Source organism: Lissotriton helveticus, chromosome 5_1, assembly GCF_964261635.1.
Source record: "Lissotriton helveticus chromosome 5_1, aLisHel1.1, whole genome shotgun sequence".
In the NCBI taxonomy this organism is placed as follows: Eukaryota; Metazoa; Chordata; class Amphibia; order Caudata; family Salamandridae; genus Lissotriton; species Lissotriton helveticus.
The window spans coordinates 1,989,102,197-1,989,115,206 of NC_136065.1; positions in this window are offsets into that span (position 1 = coordinate 1,989,102,197).

The window sequence follows — 13,010 nt, forward strand, 5'->3', positions numbered from 1 at the left end:
TGGTAAGTGATTGAAGAGACAAGCAATATCCTTCTTTTTTGTGATTGTTTTTTGATTCCTGCTTTTTCTCCTCTGAGTTCGCATTTGTTTGGCGTTAGAGGTTGCTCCTGTTTCTGCCGGCTCTTTCTCCAGACCCCGAGTGAGTCCTGTTACTAGTTTCTGCTTCTTGATGATCTTGTCTTTATTTGCGGATCCTGTACTTGCAGGAGCAGGCTTTATCAGACCATGATCTCCCATGTTATTTATAATTGTTCCATGCTTGACTTCCGCAGGGTAGGAGGCCTTTTGGCTGGGCTCGATGTTTTTTCGTGCTGACTCTTTAACTTGGGCGCACAAGTCCTCCAATATCAGGGGGAGAGAGAGGTAAGTTTATCAACTATTGGGCCACAGCCACAGTTTATCTCCCGGTCTTGTAGTTTCCCATGGGAGCTCTGAAAAAGTAAGTTCTGTGCGCCAGGTTTTTCGTCGATTGCCACCACAAACACTGCCAAAGTATTTAATAAAGTTAACTGAGCATCCATTTTGTCCGACTGGTATTGGAGTGCTTCTACCAATAGTTGCACTGTCTTAAGTAAGCTGGCCCAGGCATTTTCAGAGTTCAGCTGTTGGCAAGCTTTAGTTCCTAAATCGGGTGTTGGTGAGAGAGCCTCCCTGCCCCGAGGCCCTTTCAGCTCCATGCTCTCTGCTGGAGTTTTCTCCGTTGAGGGGGAATTTTGGGAATTCAACCTGAGTTTCTCCGGTGTTTGTTGTGTGTGGTTTATCAATGAATTGTCCCAATCCCCCTCATCCAACTTATGTATTTCCTTCACACTTTCCAGCTCATATCTGAGTACAGGTCCAATGATGCGCGGCATTGATGACAGTAATTGACAGATTTGGCGATGGCGTCAAGCTGATCCTTGGTTTTTTAATACTGATAGGTGGAGTACCTATCTCTATTATGGACAAATCCTGGTTTGTAGTGCAGTTATTCCCCAGTCCCCTGCTGAAGGTTCTCACTGCCTCCTTCTCCTTGTTATTTCCTCCAGTTTGTCCTTGAGGCATTGTCAACTTGTTTGTTGTTTCTAATTCATTTGATGGGATTGCTTTTGGTATATCGGCTACAGTGGCAGTAGTTTAATTTTGCTTTGTGCAGCTGATGTTAGGTCCAAAGTACACTGTGGTTTGTATGACAGTTTGTTTGATCCGGGGATACTTTTGATGCCAATTGTTGCTCTTTGATCTTTGGCTGGAGGCCTATTCTCCCCATTATCCGAGAGTTTGAATGGTGAGATCGGAATTTTAAGGCCATGTGCTGCGATTGAACTTGATAAAAGAGCATCTGCTGGGTTTCTTAGGAACTGAAATTTTGTATAGATTTTGGGCTGTGACCATTTGTGACAATTTTGGGTGTGTCCTCCTTCCAGGTTGATGCCACTTGTAGTAGAACCCACATCTGGGGATAAACTGCTGACTCCAGATTTGGTTTGGATAAGTGACTCGGCTATGCAGTCCTTAGATGACAGAGGTTCTCTTTTGCGCGTGCTCATTTTTATCACTTTTTTTGTTCCAGGTGGGCACCCCCTAACCCTACCAGATCTCATTTCTTTGTTAGGAGCGACGACTGAATCTTTGGTTGGCCTCCTTGACTTTGGCCTTTGTTCAATATTGAGCTCGGAGAAAGTGGGTACCCACAACTACGCACCTCGCCTCTCCTCCTTCCCGGGCCGAGGCACACCTCACCTCACCTCTCCTCACCTCTTCTCTCTGGCTCCTCTGTCTCCTCCGTAGCTCGTTGGCCAGCTCGTTGGCACAGTAGCAGAGCTAACGGGGACGGTGGGTTGGTGGGGACCGTAATTTGCAGCTGGCAGCTCACACCAGGCACTGTGCACTGCTGGAAGCAGGTGCGAGGTGCGAAGTGTTCCTCGTGGTTCCTGCTATGCCGCTCCTCCGCTTTGGAGATGGATAAATTGTGGGCCGCCACGGGCTGCAATGGGCTGAAGGAAGCCTGATGGAAGCCTTCCCATCCAGCCGCCAGCCGAAGTTGTGAACAGCGTCAATGAAGCAGAATCGCTCCAAACCCAGGACTGGAATCCGCATAAAATGAGTATCAAACGAGTATCAACCCTGTTGCAGAATGCGACTTCACGCTTCCTCCAGATGAAGCGACCGCAGTGCTGAAGTTTGCAAGGCATTGCTAAAATTGCAAGGACTGCAAGGAAAGTTACTGGGAAATTGCTCCCTTACTCAGCCAATGTCACTGGTAGTTAAAAACAATGGGGGGAAGCAGCGGTGGTTTAAGTCCACTTTAGTCCTCACGCCGCTCTCCCACTCTACCACTCCCACTCCCACTCTCCTTTCCACGTCCTCACGCTGCCACGCTATCCGCGGTGACCCACAACACAGGCGACGGCAGAGGCTGAGCTCAGCAGCAGCGGGGGGGAGGGCTCACTGCACAACAACGCTGACTTCTCTGCATGGGGATTTCTCTTCCTCGGGTCTCTCAATATGCACGGGGCCCCTCGCGGCTCTCATCGATGGCGACCGCCGGCAACGCCGACAACACAGCACACAAGCCGGATCGGCTTCCGGTGATGACGGCTCTCAATATGCACGGGGCCCCTCACGGCTCTCATCGATGGCGACCACCGACCACCGGCAACGCTGACAACACAGCACACAAGCCGGATCGGCTTCCGGTGATGACGGCTCACTGCGGCTCTCTGCAGTCACTCTCTGCCGCTTCTCGCTCTCCACTCCTCACAGTGGTGAAAGCAACTCGCTTGCACGTCTGCTCTCGGCTGCTTCACCAATGAGAGAGCTTGGGTCTAGGGGCTTCTGGGCCGGATTGACAATGTGAATCTGTGCAACTGTAGTCAATTCTGATCCCGCTGGTGGTAAAACTGCATTCCTGTTAGTGCCCAGGGCCGAGACGACGGTACATAGATTATTCACAGACTGAGGCACATCTGTAGGGGATTTGGCCATAGCTATGCCTCTCACTGAAGACTGTTTATGGGCTAAAAGGGTATCAAGCGAGAGTCTTTTCTCTGTCAGCTGGATCTGGTGGGTCAAGAGCGACTCTGCTCTTGTCAAAAAAGCGTCCAGGGTCCCTGCATACCCCTTCCCCCCACTGGTGGGCCTGTGGCCTTATGTTTGCTCATTATGTTAGATAACTAATGGGCACTAGTAAGCAATGATGGGTAAACCCCCACCCAAATACAATTCTGTACCTTGTTTAGTTGTTGAAGTCCAGCGTGGAGCATGCAATGTCAAGGGGTGGCCCAGCCCAGCCTCCTCCTGCCTCTGACGGGCGCAGCCCTGGACCCCTTTTAAGCGCCTCCTGGCGCTTCAAAGACGATGTGCAGCGTGCGCGCCACAAGGAATAATGGGGGATGTAGTCCCATTGTGCCGGTGTCATGCAAAGGAATCAGCAGTGCCGGCAAAACAGTGAATGGCAGCAGGTAACAGTGTTGGGCTAGTAGAGTAGATTGCATTGGCATAGAGTGCAGATGCATAGAGTAGATTGTTTCAAAGTAGAGGGGAGTGGTTTAGGGTAGAGTGCAGAGGTGTAGCATAGAGTGACGTAGAGTGCAGTGCCATAAAGGGATGTATGACGTTACAACGCATACTTTTACAACGCCTACCTTTACATCGCAAGTTTTACAACGCATACTATTACAACGCATAGTGCTTTGGGGCGCTGGATAGTGAATAGTTTAATTTACTATTCCACCTCCAGTACCCGTGGATAGTAGGGAAGGTGTTGGATAGTACATTAAACCTATTCCCTATCCTAGAGCGCCCCCCAGCGCAATGCGTAGTAATGGTTTGCGTTGTAAAAGTTGCGTCGTAAAGGCACTGCGTGGTAAAAGTTGCGTTGTAAAGGATGTTTCCCGTCATAAAGTACAGGGGTACAAAAAAGATTAGAGTGTAGTGGTGTATAGTGTAATGGCACAGAATGCATTGGTGTGGTGTAAAGTAGAGTGGTACACAGTAGGAGTGGTGCAGAGAGTAGTGGCATAGAATACAGGGGTGCAGTGTAGAATATAGTGGTGTAGAGTGAAGTGATGTAGAGCACGATGATTACAGTGGCATAGCGTGCAGTGGTGCAGAGTATAGTGGCATTGAGTTCAGTGGTGGAGAGTGCAGTCTTGCACTGTAGAGTGATGTGGCGCAGAGTGCAGTGGTGTATAGCTCAGTGGTATAGAGTAGAGTGATGCAAAGCGGAGTGGTGCAGAGTAGAATAGAGTGGCATAGAGTGCAGTGACTCAGAGCAAAATGGTGTTGAGTGACATAGACTGCAGTGGCATAGATTGTTGCAGAGTAGAGTATAGTAGCATAGAGTGCAGTGGTGCAGAGCAGTTGGCGTAGCGTGCAGTGGCGTGGAGTGCATTCAATTTGAGTAAAGTGGTATTGAGTGCATTGGCGTAAAGCACATTGATTTTACAATAGAGTGGCATAGAGCATAGTGGCATAGAGTAGAGTGGCATAGAGTGGTGTAGCGTAGAGTGTAGGGGTGTAAAGTGCATTCGATTTAAGTATATGGTTGGGCGTGGAGTAGAGTGGAATAGAATGCAGTGGCATAGAGTGAAGTGGCATAGAGTAAAGTAGTGCAGGGAATAGTGGAGTGGTGCAGGGTAGAGTGCAATTGTATAGAGTGGCAAAGAGTGCAGTAGCGCAGTTTGGAGTGGGCAAAGTGGAGTAGAACGGCGCACAGTGCAGTGGCATAGCATAGATTTTTTACAGTAGAGTGAAGAGGCGTAGAATGGTGCAGGGTAGAGTGCAGTGGCTTAGAGTGCATTGGCAGAGAGTACAGTGGCAAAGAGTGCAGTGTTGCAGAGTAGAGTGGCATGGAGTGGAGTGGTGTGAAGATGGCGTGGAGTGGTGCAGCATAGAGTAGAGTGGCTTAGACTGGAGAGGTGTAGAGTGCAGTGCCGAAAAGTGCAGTGGTAAATAGTAGAGTGGGGGTAGAGTGTAGTGGCCTAGAGTGTGTTTGTGGTAGAGTATGGTGGTGCATAGCAGAGTGCAGTGGCGAAGAGCAGAGTGGTGCAAAGTAGAGGGGCATAGAGTGCATTGGTGTAGAGTGCAGTGGCATACAGTGGTGCAGAGTAAAGTCACGTAGAGTGCAATGGTGTAGAGTAAAATCGCTTAGAGTAGAGTGTTGTAGAGTATTGTGGTGTACTGTGCAGTGGTGTAGAATTGACTGATGTAAACTGTATTGGTTTTGAGTAAAGTGGTTTAGAGTGCATTGGAATGTAGTGCAGTGCAGGGGTGGCTACTCCGGTAGGGAGGAGGAGCGTCGCCCTACTGCTTTCTCGCAGTGTGAGAAGCAGAAACATAAAATGGTAAATCTACCATTTTATGTTTCTGCTTCTCGCACAGAGAGAAAGCAGAAGTGTTTGGTTGGGCGGGGTAGGCGGGGCTGCTCTAGGGCAGGGGAGGAGTGGCTTTCCCACTGCTGAAGGGTGCTGATTGTTTGGTCGGCCCTCTGGGGCCGAACAAACTAGGCATGCGCACTCTGTTTTTTCTCCATGTAGGCTGCATGCAGCCTACAAGGAGAAAATGGCCTCCCCATAGGCGCCTGGCTGGTTGGCGTCCCGATCAATCACAATGCTGCCATTGCAGCGTTGTGATTTGCTTTGAGTAGGGGAGGAAGGCTGCCTGCTTCCTGTTCCTGCAGGAGGCAGGAGGCAGGAGAGCCGGAGAGGAGCAGAGACTACGCAGGGTCCGGCCAGTGAAGGTAAGTTAACTTTGAAAAAAAGAATTTAAATTAACCCTCCCCTGCGCGCAACCCCGTTCCGGCATAAAGTGCTGTTGCATAGAATAAAGTGGTGTGGAGTGGTGCAGGGTAGATTTCAGTGGCATGGAGTGGGGGTAGAGTGGAATGGGACAGAGTGGAATAGAGTGGGGTAGAGCGCAGTGGCACAGTGAAGATTGTTTCCGAGTAGATTGCAGTGTGGTAGAGCGCAGTGGTGCAGAGTAGATTAGATTGGCGTAGACTGCAGTGGCATAGAGTGGAGTGATGCAGGCTAGAGTGGAGTAGAGTACAGTGGTGTACAGTGACTTGGCATAGAGGGCAGTAGAGTGGTGTAGGGTAGAGTGGTGCAGAGTGGAGTGCAGTGGCATACAGTGCAGTGGTGCGAGGAGAGTAGTGTAGAGTTCAGTGGCGGAGACTGCAGTGTTGCAGAGCACAGTGCCATAGCGTGGATTGGCATAGAGTGGAGTGGTGCAGAGTGGAGTGGTGCAGAGCAGAGTGGAGTGGTGCAGGGTAGAGTGCAGGTGCATAGAGCGAAGTGGTATAGAGTGCTGGAAAGTAGAGTGGTACAGACTAGAATGCAGTGGTGTAGAGTTCAGTGACAGAGAGTGCAGTGTTGCAGGGTAGTCTGTTGTGGAGTGCAGTTGTGTATAGTAGAGGGCATTGGTTTTTAGTAAAGTGGTGTAGAGTGCTGTGGCAGAGTGCAGTGGCATAGGGTGCAGTGTATCAGAGTAGAGTGGAATAAAATTGAGTGGCGTGGAGTGGTGAAGAATGCAGTGGTGCATGGTATAGTAGTGTGGGGTAGCGTGCATTGACCTAGAGTAGAGTGGTGTAGAGTAGAGAGGCATAGAGGGAAGTTACATAGAGTGGAGTTGTGCAGAGTAGAGTTTAGCAACGCATTGTGGAGTGGCATGGAGTGGAGTGGCGTAGTGTGGAGTGGAGCAGAGTAGACTGCAGTGGTATGAAGTGGTGCAGAGTAGAGTGGATTATGTAGAGTGCATTATGTGGTAGCGTACAGCCATTACAGACGCATCTTCAATTGAAATCATTCAATTTGCACAGAAATACAGTTTTACTGATAAAAGCATACAGCGCACAAACGATAACCCGTGGAAATGTCATCACCTAGTGTATTGACTTGTTTTGATCGTATTAAAATATTTGTTTCCCCCCCACTTTGGAATTATCCCAAAAATGTGCTTCCTCTGTGCTTTTCGAATTGTAATATATTCTCAAATATCTACAGAGTTCATTTACAGACATTTAAATGTTGTTATGTGCTAGAAACAAAAATAACATTGTACAGTCTGCCGTCACAATCCTTTTATGAATATCCTATAAATCCTCTCACTTTGAAGTCAGAGTAAGAATAGTAAACACCAACCTCGCATAGAAGACAGAGCCTGACATTTGACCTCTGTCCTTGAAAACACAGCAAATGTGATGAGATAAGAACAAGATTTAAAGGTCTGTTTACAGAAATCGAGCACTGGCGGAAGAGTTGACTAAATAGGGTTTGGGCAACGGAAGGGACAAACTCAAGCGGACAGTCTAAATCAAATAGAGCCAACAAATTAAAAGCAAGCATGAGTTAAAACAACAAAGCCAATGGTATGCAATGGGCGGAATGAATTTCCAGGGAAGCTTTCTGAATGTCCCCAAAATGTCATCAGCAAATTGTCTGCTAGTGTTCGACCTACCCAAACAGCACGTTCTCATGATAAAATAATTTCTTGTTGTCGAGTCAAAGAATTTTCATTTCTATCAAGGACACTGAGACGAGGATTATGTTCCTCTCACTTTACTGGAAAACACACAGCAGCCAATTAGATTACAATAAACATTTCAGTAAACCTACAAAACTTATTTCCCATGACCAGCCTCATGACTTCACTTCCTCATCTACCAATCAGGGCCTAGTATACGCTATAAGACAAGCTGTCTATGTTGTCCTTACTCTTTCTTTGAGAAAGTCCAAAACAGACAATAACTAGAACATTTCCAACCACAACAGCTCAGGGAACTCAATATCGCTAATCAGACGAAGAACACTCCAGTCCGAGTAGGACTTCCTTCAATCCACTTATGCAATGAGAATCGATTCTCTGCCGAATCTAGAACTTCAACCAAAACTGTGTACAAAAATTCAGAATTCAACTCTGCTTGCAATCTGAACCTGCAGAAAAAAGAAACAGTACGTAATATTACCCAAATATTGCCCTATCAACAAACAAGGGTGGGGATTTTCTTACAAATACCTTATGTTTGAACACAACAATCATAATAAACCTTAATACATATGAGAAATGCAGGTGGGATACCCCTTGCCTCCGAGTCATTAATAGAATTGAAACTTTGACCCAACAGATAGAACTTTTCTTGCTCTATGTCAGGGCCAGAGGCTTCAGATTATGCTTGTTCTAAGCTGCTACACAATAACAGAGCAACATCAACAATCAGTTTATGATAAAAACCCTTTAAATGTAGAGTCCGAAGACCAATCGGCAACTGCCATAATGTCTACCAAACAGGTCCCCAAAGAGAAAGATTTAGAGGCCTTGACGCCTCTCACTGAATGTGCACCAAAAGTGGAAGTGTCTCTTTCAGCTTTGGATAACAACCATTTAACCCACCTGGCCAGAGTGGTCGATTTCATTGGCCTGAAAGGTTTCTTTAGAGCAATAAGTAACTGCCCACCGGTGGTCTTATGTAATTCTCTGGTGCAATCTTCGTAGGCCTTAATGCAGCACACTGCACAGAGCTTATGATTGTCCGGAAACACCAGATAACTCACGTAACTTGAATTCTCCTTGGTACGATTAGAAATAACACACCAGAAGGAGAAAAAACTCTACCTGTTAAATCCAGGGCAGGCACATCTGAGACGTTTTTACACAAATATGAGACACAAAAGAACAGTAAGCTTCGCTTACAACTGTTTCCTGAAAAGGTCTTTGTTAGCTAGGCTTGAGCTAATGAATTTAAAGACCACGTCGACATCCCGTAATATTGTGGTTTAGGAGCTTGGATCAAGCGGATACCTGATAAACAATTTAAAAACCATAGGATGTTCATCCACTGGTCTCCCATCCAAAGGATGACGGCCCGCAGAAATAGCCAATCAGAAATTATTAACTCATCTATAAGTGAATCCCTTATCCACAAACTGGGATAGAAAATTAACTATCAGAGGTAAACCTGTGTCCAGGAGATCCAGACTTCATTCGTGGCACCAACAAATCCATCTCTTCCATGCCGAAGCATACCGCTTGCGAATACTGGGAGCCCATGTTTGTCTGAGGTAGAAGGAAGATCATTCCAAAAGACCCAGAATGTGCAAGCATCTCCAGAAACCCTTCAAGTCATCAATACTAACTGGTCTAACAGATTTAGCAGATGAGGAAGTTCCAACCGATGAGATGGTCCTGGAAAGTTCGAATCCGAATCGGAGTCTGACACAACATTTCAAGCAACAAAGAGAACTGGGGCTGAGCCCTCCAGGCCGTCACCAGAACTAGCTCTGCTACCTAGCTCTGCATCTGAGAAATGACTCTTGGTATCATGATGAAGGGGGGAATGGAATAATAGATGTTCCCTGCCAGTTCTGGAGGAAAGCATCCAAGCTCACCATCAGGGGATCCACTCTCCAACTGAAAAAGATTGGGAGTTGTGAGTTGAGACGGGAGGCAAAAAGATCCGGCACACATGGACCCCACATTTGATTGAGGCAACAAAAGACTTTGGGATGCAACCTCCAACGCTGGAATCCCTCAGGAATCGAGAACAGCGATTCCCAAAATTGAATGCCAAGAGATTCTCAATTTCATTAGAGACACGGTTCTGTCCTTGCCTCCTGTTCACTCCAAGCGGGACTTAGTAGTACATTACATCATAACACAAATACAATCTAGAATAGAGCAATGGCAAAACATAAAAGTTCCATGCACAGAACAATCCTCCTCTTTGGAATGCTGCTCCTTGCAAAGACAAGTAGCACTTTACTCTCATTCTTTTACGCTTTAATTGTGATTTGCTTAGACTTTATTTATAGCCTCTTTCTACTCTAGGCAGATTTTTCCCTTGGGTTCAAATTTATGGAAACGCTCTCTCCTACCTTTGTTCACTGGTGTCTCTTCCCTAATTAATTGACTTTGCTTTGGGCCTGGCCTTCTGACTCGCCTCTGAACACCCAGACAAGTCCTCTTTTCCGTTTTTTCTCACTGTGCCCCTCCTTCATATTTGGGCCACAAGTCAGAGTGGCTTTGCCTCCGACATCTTTCTGCAATTCAGCTCCACTGATTCTTTCTACCTGCTGTTCCACCCACTGTAGAGGAAGCACTCGCCTCCACGCCAAAGGCCCGCTGCACGCGTCCCAAAAGCCTATTCTGATGCACAATGGGAGTTTACAAGACATTCGGAATTTGAGGAAGGCTTTAAGCAATGTCCCTAATACCGCGAGACTACCGCCATTTTGGTTTGGGCTGAAGCCTATTATTGTATTGGAATTCCATGCTGCCATGCACAAGGGATACTGTAACGCTCGATGGTTAACATTTAACGGTTACAGTTTATCTTCAGTCAGCGGTTCCCTGGCATCAAATGAGCATTATCAGTAACATTTGGCCATTTTGACGCCGGTTTGCCATTCAAGAGTCCACTTATATTGCTGTTTGGGCAATTTATCATTGTTTGGGGAATTTAACATTCTCTGGACTATTGTACTAGCCCCATTTAAATACTATTGTTGCGCACAGTGTCTGATCAGGGAAGAGCTTCCCTTGTGGTCCCTGCGGTTACTTTTAATGAAAAAATCATTAAGAGGTTAGGCGTTACTCTGTACGCCAGCCAATTAGCCAGGTAATAGGCAAGAAGAGGCAGAACAGGGACTCAGATTATGAAACATGGTCCATCTTGGAGGGTGACTCCGACTCCGGAGATAGAGGGTCAAAAAGAAGAGGAGGACCAATCATCTTGAGAAAGGGTCAATGCCAACAAAGGTAAGGGAGGTCCAAGCACCTCAAAGATGATGGGAGGTCTAAGCACCTCTAAAAGGATGGGAGGTTTGAGCACCTCAAAAGGGAGTGGTGCCCTCTGTGGCATAAAAGCGAGAGGTGCCGATTCGGCACAATGGATTTGAGTGATCTTAGCGGCACACAGGCATTGGGTACTCAAGACATTGAGTTTGGGGAACAAAATGATGATGACCAGATGTATGATGAGTATGTTCTTGACGTTGACCAGAAAGATATAGATGGGGATTACCTCTTCACTGAGGATTCAGTACCCTCTTCTTCCAAAGATGCGATTAAAAACCCTCTAGGAGAGGAAATGTTTCCCCCCACAACATCAAACATCTCAGGAGTGTCGAGCAGTGGCCCCTTGACCATGTGGGCAGGTTTATAAGAAGGTAAATCCTAAATCCACTGAAAAAAGATGGGTGCAATCTCCTCAATGCCAAATGCTCCAGGCCGGTTATTCAGGACAAAGTATGCCTTCTTACTCTGAACCTGGACCTGAGCTTATCACCTTCCTTTTCAGAATGGGCAGAGACCCCAGAAAAGGTCTCGAAAGATTCCTCAAACTCTGTCAGGACTGCCTCCTAGACGTTGTTGGCCTTCTGGCCAGGATAATCGACATGGCTAAAGAGGCATATATTAAGAGGCTTCTCTAGACTTGAACCTACTGAGGGGCTGGAGCCAGCGCACAAAGGTACTATTGGGAAATGCAAACATTGTTCTGAATGCTGAAAACGCAAAGCAGTCCTTATGAATTTTAACCTCAAATTGGAAGATCTTGCTTATGAACCCTAAAGAGATTTTCTTCAGTGAAAATATGGGCAGGAACCTGGGCAAATATGTTGCTACTTTACCGCTCTTGACAAAGCCCAGGGCAACATGCTCTAGGTGTACAGCCCAGGTATTTTTTGCTGGGCTGGCAGAAGGGGACCTTCTGCCAGCAGAGCCATCCAAAGGCACCAATTCAATAACTTTAGACAAAGAGGAGGCTACGGTAGAAGCTACCTAGCCACAGTGACATCTACCATCTATCCTCAGCAAGGCCGTTATCTGCAGATGGTAGGGAATAAACCCAGTGGCCAAGGTTCCTCTGGTAACTACTATCATCCTCCCTTCTCCTTCTTTCCAGAGATGAGTGGAAGGTCAACTCAGACATTTTTTTTCCTAGGATACTTGTTTCCAGTCCGGGGAGGACCTGGCCTGGCAGTTCGGGCTGGACTGTTCCCATTGGGTGCAGGGTCAAGACTGATTTGCATATGGCTGGGTCCAAACTGGAATGACATGGTGAGCAAAAAAACAATGGATTTAGGCCCAGAACTCTGTACTGGGGTGAATGTATGACATTGTTCTGCATTCTGTCCATCAACTGTTCTTTTGGCATATAAAACAAGGCAGTAATTGAGCGTATCCTATGATGCGACTGGTTGGTGAAGTTGGATCTGAAAAAACGCCTACTTCACAATTCCAATGACCAGGGACTGTCAACCTTACCTTCAGTTCACCTGGCGCGGACACCTTTACCAATTTTGTTCTCTCCCCTCTGCCTTTCTTCAGCCCCTTGGAATTTCACCAAGATAATGAGAGTTGTAACTGGCGTGGATGAGAGTTGTTCTTAGCTGTAGGATCTGGGCTTTGTTTGGACAACATCAACAAGGGGCTTGGTGCCAAGATTGATTGCGGCGAACCCTATAGGAACTGTTGGCTTATAAACCAGCTAGCACACAGTGCTACCATAAGCCCCCCTAACCTAACAGGGAGTGAATGGTTTCTGATAACCCTGACCCCCCATGGATCGTGGAAACAGTACAGATCATTTCGTTCAGTCACTCATGCTCACTTATTCTCAGAAAAGTATACAGAGCATACACAGTGGGACATTTTCAATACATTTATTGAACCAACGTTATTTTCACATAAAATATGTGTGCTGCAATGATTAGTAGACAGAAGCAGATAAACGTGATAACAAGCACCAAAAGCATAAATAGTAGATATAGTTCTATTATGGTGCTAAAGCAATGTACATATGCAGGCATATAAACCAAGTGCAATGCAAACAAATGATGGACGGAATGCTGAATAAATCATACATTCACCCCCAGTCAAAAGATCTGGGTTAAATCCATTGTTCTTTTGCTCACCATGCCACCCCAGTTTAGGCCCAGCCATATGCAAATCAGTCTTGACCCTGTGCCTCCTGGGAACAGTCCAGACCGAACTGCCAAGCCAGGTCCTCACTGGACCGGAAACAAGCATCC